We start from the raw sequence: 9,350 nt of genomic DNA, 5'->3' as shown, positions 1-9,350 counted from the left end.
TAATCATATACAAAAGATAATAATCCAAGGTATCCAAAAGGATTCTGGTATTTTTTTTTGTAACCAAATTCAATGTTTTGATTGGTTGGAAATGACTTCCTATCTTACTACCACCTCTGACAGCTACACATGGGAAGTTTTGTCTTTATTTATCTATTTTTATTTCTTCCATTAGTGTCTAAATAACAGCTGCTTGTACAGAATTACTGCAGGGATTATTTCTCCTTCTTTCAAAAGAAAATCATTCATTAGGGTGCTTTACCTTCACCAAGAGACATGTTCTCAGCTTCGTGATGGCTGGCAGCCAGAGAAGCAATTTCCTTTCCTTTAAAAGGGGTTGGAAAGCATCTGATTATATCGGGAAAAGGTATTTCAGTTTTCAAGGTGAAAGAACACTTGCTTCTTTTATAGATAATGGATGAAATAAGATACATTAGTGAAAGGCAGAGGGTAGACCAATTAAAAACATCCAGGAAGGGTGGGGGTCTGTCTACATGTTATCTCAATGTAAATTAGCAGAACAAGCAAACAATTCCAATTTTATCCTTCACGCCTTAAATAATTCAGCTTTTTAAGACAGGTTTTCCTTGAACATATTTTCTATATCAGAACAACTGATAGTACACTATTTATCACTTAGAAGGTCTTAAATTTTGTTTCCCTCAGATTTGTAGTAAATGTTCATTTGTAGTAAATGTTCATGAATTTATTTTAGAATTTTAAAAGAAACTATGGTTCCTGTAACTACAAACATAAGAATAATAGCTATTGAAATTACCTTTAATTGTGAATTTCAGATAAAATAACATAAATGAAAAATGCCCAGCCTACATAAGCGCTCAGTTAATATTTGCCATTTATTCTTTCCCACAGAATCTGTACATCAGCAACATTTAATAGAAATATAATATGATGCTCAAATATGAGCCACTTAATGTAATTTTAATCTTTTCTAATAGGCACTTAAAAAACAAAGCACAAAGAAGTTGGCAACATTAGTTTTAATATTATTTAATCCAATGTGTTCAAATGGTATCATTTTAATACACAATTATATATGTTATTAATGAAGGTATTTTATATATTTGTTTCTGTGCCAAGTCTTCAAAATCTGTTATGTACATCTCTCAATTTAGACCAGTCACCTTTCAAATAATTTAAATTACATATGCTTAGTGGCTACCATACCAGACAACACAGCCAAAATTTTCCTTACAATTCTCCATGAAGTTTTTCCCTTCACATTTGTTTCTAGGATCTTGTTGTCAACTTCTCGAATTTTCTGATAATCTTTCTTTGTCTACTTTGGGTAAAACCCTAGGTTCCTCCTCCTGCCAATGGAAGTTGTCATAGACTGTTTTTATGAAAACAGTCCTAACCCTTTTCGCCTCTTTGAGTCATTTACCCATCATTTATTTAGAAATTCAGCAGCTCTCCATGTGCAGGTAATTCACATATTTACTCCATTTAAATCTAATGTCCATTTTATTTCTCTGAAGAAGCTATTAGACATTTTTCAACTCAGAGTCTCTGAGGCTTGATTTTGAATTTTGCAAAGTAAAGGTATGTTAACTAGATTAGCTTGTAGCTCTTCGAGACATTTACTCTTCTATGACTTGAGTTCTTTAAATAACTCAGACACAACATAGTGAAAATGGCTGCTTCACTCAATATCCAACTTCTCCATTACAGTGGGTTATTTCAATATGCACTTAACATTCAAAGTAAAGACTCATTTATATCTAAAGAATTCCATCAATTCTACCTTCATCATGTGTCACCTTATCTAGACCCCAATAACATCTCTAGAATTTTCGTAGATGTTATTGCATGTCTTACATTCTCCGTCTCTAATATTTCAGTTTACTGTGTTTCTCATCATCTTTCATCTTCACTACATATTTATGGGGATAGAAAAATATGTGAAGTCTTAATTTTCTATATGTAGATATATGAACTAGACATTGTTGTATTAAGTTCTCAAAATTCAAGACTGAAATTTAGAATCCGACAGAAGGTGAGTGATATGTGTTGGCCTGATCTAGTGTAGAAGACATAAAAGAAGCTGAAGCTAATGTAGAGATATGTGATGTAAGCATTTAATGTCTTTTTTCTTTATTATATTTGATTCTATATCTAAAATACAAATTATGAAATGCTGATAAAGATGTTACTTGAATGCCATAAAGTTGAATTATATAATATCTTATAAAATCGATTATAGAATTTCAGTCTGTGAAATTATTCAGGCACTGTGATCATGGAATATTTTCAAAACATGCCATATATTACCACCCCAATTACCATACCATATATTACCGTGCCATATACTACCACCGTGCAGATAGCAAGGCCCCATGAAGAACTGGAATATCACTGACCCTGTTCAGTATGTGGTATAGAGCTATTATTTTGGTATCGTTAGTCCCTTTTAGAAACTTTTGAGATGTCATTACTTGTCATCCAACATTATCCCATCATCTTGTCATTCCACAGAAGGTTCTTTATTTTTCTTCTTGCTGCTCCACAAGGTTCATAATTCAGGGTTCCCACAAGGTTCATAATTCAGGGTTCCCTACTGCTTTCATTGTTTACAATAGCTATTGCTGATTCTGCTGCTTTTTTTTTTTCATATAGTGAACATCCAGAAATAATTCTTTATATGATTCTATTCATTTCAAGAGCTCGTTAAAAGATGTGGTAGGTGGTGGACACCGTTTTTTTTTTTTTTTTTTTTTTTTTTTTTTTTTTTGGCTAAAGGTATGAATGAGAACATCAGGGAAAGTCTAAATAGAAGATCAGAAGACAAAAGACAAAGTCATGGTGACTCCAAGCTTTATACAGTAGGCAAACGGAAGAGACCCATGCGAAAGTAGTGGAGAGGTCAACAGGTGCATGGAACATACTAGGTCAAATGTCAAAGCAACTAAAAGCAACCTATTAAAAAAATGACACTTGTGCATTACAGGACCATGGGGAGGATGGAAAGTTATTTTGGCCATTCGAAGAAGTAAATGTAAAAGCAATTTCAATTACTTTGAAGACTTTTTTTATTTTGTCAAAGGGACAACTAGTGTAACCTGTGCAGTAAGAACTGGTGGAGATGATGAAGTAGGATTTGATTTTCTTGATTACTTAATTGGTCTTTACAATGTGAGAGCCATTCTGAGCATCTTTAATTAGGAGCAAAATGCTGAGAAAAGTTAAAGAAGAAGGGGATATAACTGTCAGATCCAGTTTATATATAGTAAAAACTAGCTTTGAGGAAGAAAAAGAGACTGTTTCCTCTAAGATTAAAGAGAGGTGGTGTGGTGAATCCACACTCTCCTATTTAAAATTTGATCCTCTTTAAGTTTGTAGTTTCTGAGCACATGGCATGAGTTGATATAAACAAAGTGCTCAACACATCTGATATCATTAATACTGATTTATCTATTTGCTCTAAACCTTACCAGTTTCTCTTTTCACTTGTATCTTGTAATTTTTTTCCCAAAATTTTTCTTGGTTCCAGAAAAATTCTCTCTAAAAAAACATGAGTATAGATTCTGGTTTCAGTTACTACCACTGCCCATTACTTCATTAACCTCAACACTCAACAACCACGGATCTGGCTAATTTTAAATTGGAACTTCTTTCTCTAAACTCAGAACTTGTTCCAAGCTTGTTCCAATGTGGTATACCACTTATTTAAAAATCAATGTTTAAAGCTCAATAAAATATTTCTTATATTTATTTTTATAATAAATATAATATATAAGGAAATTAAGTAAATGTATAATATTTGATAAAAATGTATACTTTAGTATTTCTATAAGGCTTTTGCCCAATCTTGTCTATAAGGCTTTTATGAAGCAATGCCTATTCTCCTTTTTTTAAAAAGATTTATCTATGCATATAAGAACTGGGGTACAGGCCAGAGGTACGGGGGTGAGAGGATTCACCAGAGACAGAGTGGGGAACAGAACAGGAGATTGAAGTACACTGCTGAGGGGAGCAGTGGGCAAGTCAGGAGAGGTCTGTTGTGCCATGTGGGGTAGCTCCTTGGCTGGGGATTGAACTAATGCTGCAGTGGCTGCAGATAGCCTCATAGTGCTGAGTTTTATATACCTCTTCCAATTTCAAATCTCTTATAAACTTCTTTGATATATTTATGAAAAAGTCAAAATATTTTTCATCATTATGTATTGATACACTACATTGAAAGATGAAGAATACTTTCCTAGCCCCAGTTTTCATTTCTATTTTCCCACTGTTATTTTCCATTTGATAAATGATCAGCTTTTACATTATGAATATAGAAATATTTTTCATAGGAAATACACATAAGTTATAATGTTATATTTCCTTTTGCTTTTCTCTATAGTTGAGTTAAAGGGTGTGTGTGTGTGTGTGTGTGTGTGTAGCACATGCACATACATGTTTTGGTTGCTTTAGGCATATTTCTAAATATTTGAGTATATTTTCTGTATACTATCACTTTTTCATCCCTAAAATTCTGCCAAAGTGTAAAAGTCATCTCAATATATTAAAATTGTGGGCATTTTTATCAATTCTTTCTAGGAGTTTTCTCCAGTCTGCATTAATTTTCTCTTGTTCCTTTGCAGACCTATTTTTGTTTGGAATCTTTCTTTACCTTCATCTTAGAAATGTTAGTTGTGTTTCACCTGCCTTAAATCTCCTCTGCAGAGGTCCAAGGCTTTGTTTATTCTTTACTTTTTCTTGCTTTATATCATCATTTTGTTAACATGTTTTCCATTAATTTCCTGAAAAAGAGTTCACGGGAGACCAAATTGGGGTACTTCAAGTATGATTTTTTTTTTATTTCCCTCTCACACTTGATTCCCAGCTTGGCTTCTTTAAAAATATAGGCTAGCAATAATAGTTATTGATAATTTTGAATTACCATTTTATTTATTTGTCAGGTGTTGCTGCTGATAAGCTTGATACCATTTTGATTTTTTTTCTCTCTAGAAGTCTTGTCCCATCTTCTCAATGTTAAAGTGATAAGCACTGGTTATGTGTCCTTCCCCACTGCATTAAGCATTCTGTGGACTTCACATTCTAACTTCAGCTTTGAACATTTTGTTGAATTAGTTCCTTCATAACCTCCTTACCACATTTTCCTGTTTTTTTTTTTTTTTTTTCTGATTTTCCTGTTATGTAGATTCTGAACCTCTTAGATTGAAGCTCTAAATTTTCCTGTGTAGTTTTTTGTTCTTGGATTTTTTAAAATTCTCATTTCTTAGAGATTTTCTCAAGTTAAAAATCTAACTTTTTCTAGTTGATTTTTTTTTTCATTTCTGTTACTTTCTTTTTAATTTCCAAAGTTTTCCTTTAATTGTCTGTTTTTTAATAAAATGTCATTTTGTTTTTTCCCATGGAAGTAAAATTTACTATCCTGAGAGGTTAGTTACACACACACACACACACACACAGAGGTTTCTTCTGCTTCCTTCACTCTTATTTTCTATTATTATTATTTCTATTAGAAATTTGTTATTTCTATTATCATTATAATTATCATTATTTTGTCTCTGTCTTTCTTGCTAGAAGCTTTCCCCAAAGACCTGGAGATCCTTGTCTGCACATAAATATTTAAGAATGATTTTCTAAACTTCTGATTAGAAACTTATGGACTTGGGCCTCCCCAGTGCTGCAGCAGTTGAACGCTGGGCTGTGAAGCTGCCCACAGCCTCTGCAGCGCAGGTTCGATTCCTGGCTGCCGGGAGAGGGTCCCACATGGCACGCAGACCTCTCCTGCCGCACCCACTGCTCCCCTCAGCAGTGTACTTCCTCAGTCTGCCTGTTCTGCTCCCCACTCTGGCTCTGGTGAATTCTCTCACCCTCCCGCACTTCTGACTGTACCCAGTACTTGTATAAATAAATAAATAAATCTTTAAAAAAAAGAAACTTAAGGGCTTGTCAATTGGTGCGCCTTCTTGGTGGGTGATCTAGACCTGCTGTTAGGTCAGTGAATTCTTGACTGCTAATAGTAACCCACTTCATTATTTTGGGGCATCATGAGGAAACAAAAGCATGTAGTATTTCTGCTTTCTCCCTAGATTGGCTGTATAGAATCTGTTGGTTCTGCTGTATAATGTAGATCATTTGAAATGTGTAGTTTTTGATATGACCTTTTAAGATATAGCAGGTCTTTTAGTCTGGTTAGAGTTCCCAGTGAAGAATTATCCAATCTCCTATTCACAAGATCTAATACGGGCTCCTAGTATTCCTAGAAGTATGTCCAGGGAGAGACGAGGAAGATGGTGTGGTTCTGAGTGCTGCCCATTGACCTAGGATAGCCATCATTGCATCCTGGCTCTCTACCCTAGTATCCACGTGACTCCTCTTTCTAGAAGGTTAGCCTGATCTTCCACAGGAGAGGTAGTCACCTGCTGTCTGTGACATAGCTCGGGGTCAGGTTCTCTATCTGCACATTTTCAGCTATTCTCCTTTCTTTAATCCTACCTTTATTCTCAGGTTCATAGACACTTAGTGTTGTCAAGTCTAGAGGGATTCTGAGTTTTGCAGTACGAATCACCCTGTTTTGTTTTTGGACTTTTTCTATTAGAATTCACTTTACTCAAGGCTATGGCAGTTACTATTTGTCTGTTGACTTTCTAGCTTCTGTCTTTTCTTACATTTTATTTGAATTTGTCATTTAATGTTTTAAAAATCCACTTTATTATTTCAGGGTATCATGAGGAAACAGAGATAAGCATGTGGTGGTTTTGCTGTATAATCCAGGTCACTTGAAATATATAATTTTTGATACAACCTTTTAACATACAGCATTATTTAAAAACACTGATCTAAGCATGCAAGTCACAACTTCTAAATGTTCTGTAAAATTAAGAAAAAAGCCACATAAGTTTCTAAAGGTGATAAAATTGAACCATAAATCCCTTTAGTTATAAATAATGTACATCTATTTTTATATGCTGCATACATCTCTTAATAACCATGAAGGGATTAGAATATTCTCAGTAGATTAATTCCGTGCTTCTTTGTATTAATCATTCTAACTTTTATAATGCTGGAAATGCCAAAATATCTCCTCATTGCAGCTGCATATTCACAGTCCAAAACATTCTTTCCAGTATGACTTGATTATCCTCATCAACTTTGTAACAACCTTCATATGTGAGGTGAGAGAGAAGAAATCAATCTTACCACCAGTAAGAGTGAATTTGGAGTTCTAATGTGAATTTAGATTAACAGCAGTGAACTAGTAGTGAGAAACGTTAGTTGGAGCGAGTTGTTTTTATAGCAGAAACAAAAGTGGGAAAAGAGTAAATCAGAGCAAAAAAATCATTTGAACTATGTGTTCTTCTTTTTCCAGAACTTGATTAAATATTTTAAAATTTCTCAGAATAAATAAAAATTGAATCAGAATCAAGGCAAAGCAGTTGAAAATATCTGTGTCTAGTAAAGTTGGTATAACTGCATTATGCTAGCAGAAAAGAATGAACAACATGCAAAGTAGGATTGAAGAAATCTCTTTTCTTCATTCTCTAAGATGCAATTCTGAGTTTTGTATAATTTCCACATGAGTAAAAATGGTTCACATTTTTATAGAAGACCTCTAGATGGCATTAGAAATTGAAGAAGGTAACAGAGTTCCCCTGAGGCTAACCAACCTTATTCAAGCTAATGGGATATGGGTCTGAATAAGGTTTCATTCAGACATTAAAAAGAAAATGAAACAAAATATGAGGTTAGAAAAAAAGTACCAGGTTTTTCCCCAAATAGTCTTCCTTCTAATGAGTACCTCAGATTTTATTAATTTCATTTAAAATTCACATTTTTGCCCAAGTTTGTTTTATGCCATTGGTCTCTCCATAAAGAAAAAAAAATCCTCTTATTCCTATTGTATAAAATAGAAGAAGAAAAAACATAGCTACAGGACTGGTGGGAGGAGAGAAATTGGTAGTGTTCTAAAGTTGAATCAGAATAAAGATGGAGAAAATCCATGTGTCTGTTTTCTTATTATCCTTTAGTATAGATATTGGGAGTCCTGAAAGAATGCAAGAGGGAGTTAGAAATGATTGAATTTACCTTTGGGGAGATCCCTGGTAACAACTTCCAGGGTGAACTTGTAAGGACTGAGGATTTAAGCAGAGAGAAAAGTGAGTAGCAATTGTAAAATGAGAGGAAAGCATAGCCTCGAGAAATATTGAACAGTTAGAGCTATCAAATCTTCATCAGTTAGAGTCAGAAGAAGGTAGCACAAAAGCAAGAGTACCTGGTTTTTAATTTTGTCCAAATTGTGAATGATGGTGTTTTTATTTCTTAGATAAAGAGTGCAGAGAAGAAGCAGAGGAAAGATAATGAATTTGTTTTGAGTAAATTGGATAGTTAACATGGAGAGCAAAATAATTTACTTGAATCCAAAGGCAAATAGAGATTTGGAAAAGCAGTTTATTCCTCTAAAATAAATAAACCTTTCTTTAAATATTAGAAATGTGTTACTAATACCAATTAACGTCCACATATCTGGACATGAGACTTTGCCATTCACGGAATTGGGCCTTATTTAAACTTTCTTTGGGATGGTGCTTTTGGCAAATATTCAACTGAAAAAGTATAGAGATTTAGCAAAGTCTTTGCAGATGAAAATTCTGTTTCCATCCTCTTGTTACCTTTCATGGCCTTCCCTTTTCCTGACCACGAAGAGGAAGAATTCACTGTGAAGACACCTTATATGAACTGGATTTGTTTAGTTATCAGAGGACTAACAGATGTGCCTGAAACGACTCTGTATTTCCCAACACATTGTTGATCTCTGTTTTGCTTCCCTTCTTGGACCAGAGACTAGACAAATGGCGACCAGACGGTCCAGTCTAGGAAAGCATAATTGCCAAGTCAGATTTAAGTAGGAGTGGAAAAGCTCCTCAGAGGAAAATGGGAATTTAGCCTTCAGATAGTAGTTCCATGTGTGAGTAGGTTTTAAATTCTCCAAAGGGGGGAAAAAAAAAAGAATATAGAAAAAAAATCATTTGTAGGATTTAGGGTAACTTTGTCTTTAAGGAATCTACTTAAAATAGCCATTTCTTGCTTTTGTGTATTTGTACTAGTTGAAATAATTAAACTTTTTTCAGACCTTAGCATTTCCTATTGATACTTTAGAAGGAGTTAACTGAGCTGACAGATTTGATTACTTAGAATGGTCAGTCTCATTTTTTATTTCACTTTGACATAAGACTTGGCATGAGTCTATTACAAGCTATGTGCGTTTATTGCTGCACTTCTAAGTTATAAATCTGGTTTACATCTATGGAAAATGTAGTGTAGAATTGAAGACATGTCCAATTATCTGGGCAATTTGTTTTATGAACTTATACCAAATT

Source organism: Talpa occidentalis, unplaced genomic scaffold (genome assembly GCF_014898055.3).
Source record: "Talpa occidentalis isolate TD23 unplaced genomic scaffold, MPIMG_talOcc4v2.1 talOcc4.5, whole genome shotgun sequence".
Taxonomy (NCBI): domain Eukaryota; kingdom Metazoa; phylum Chordata; class Mammalia; order Eulipotyphla; family Talpidae; genus Talpa; species Talpa occidentalis.
The sequence above is the reverse complement of the archived record's forward strand: the minus strand, read 5'-3'. Positions refer to the sequence as shown.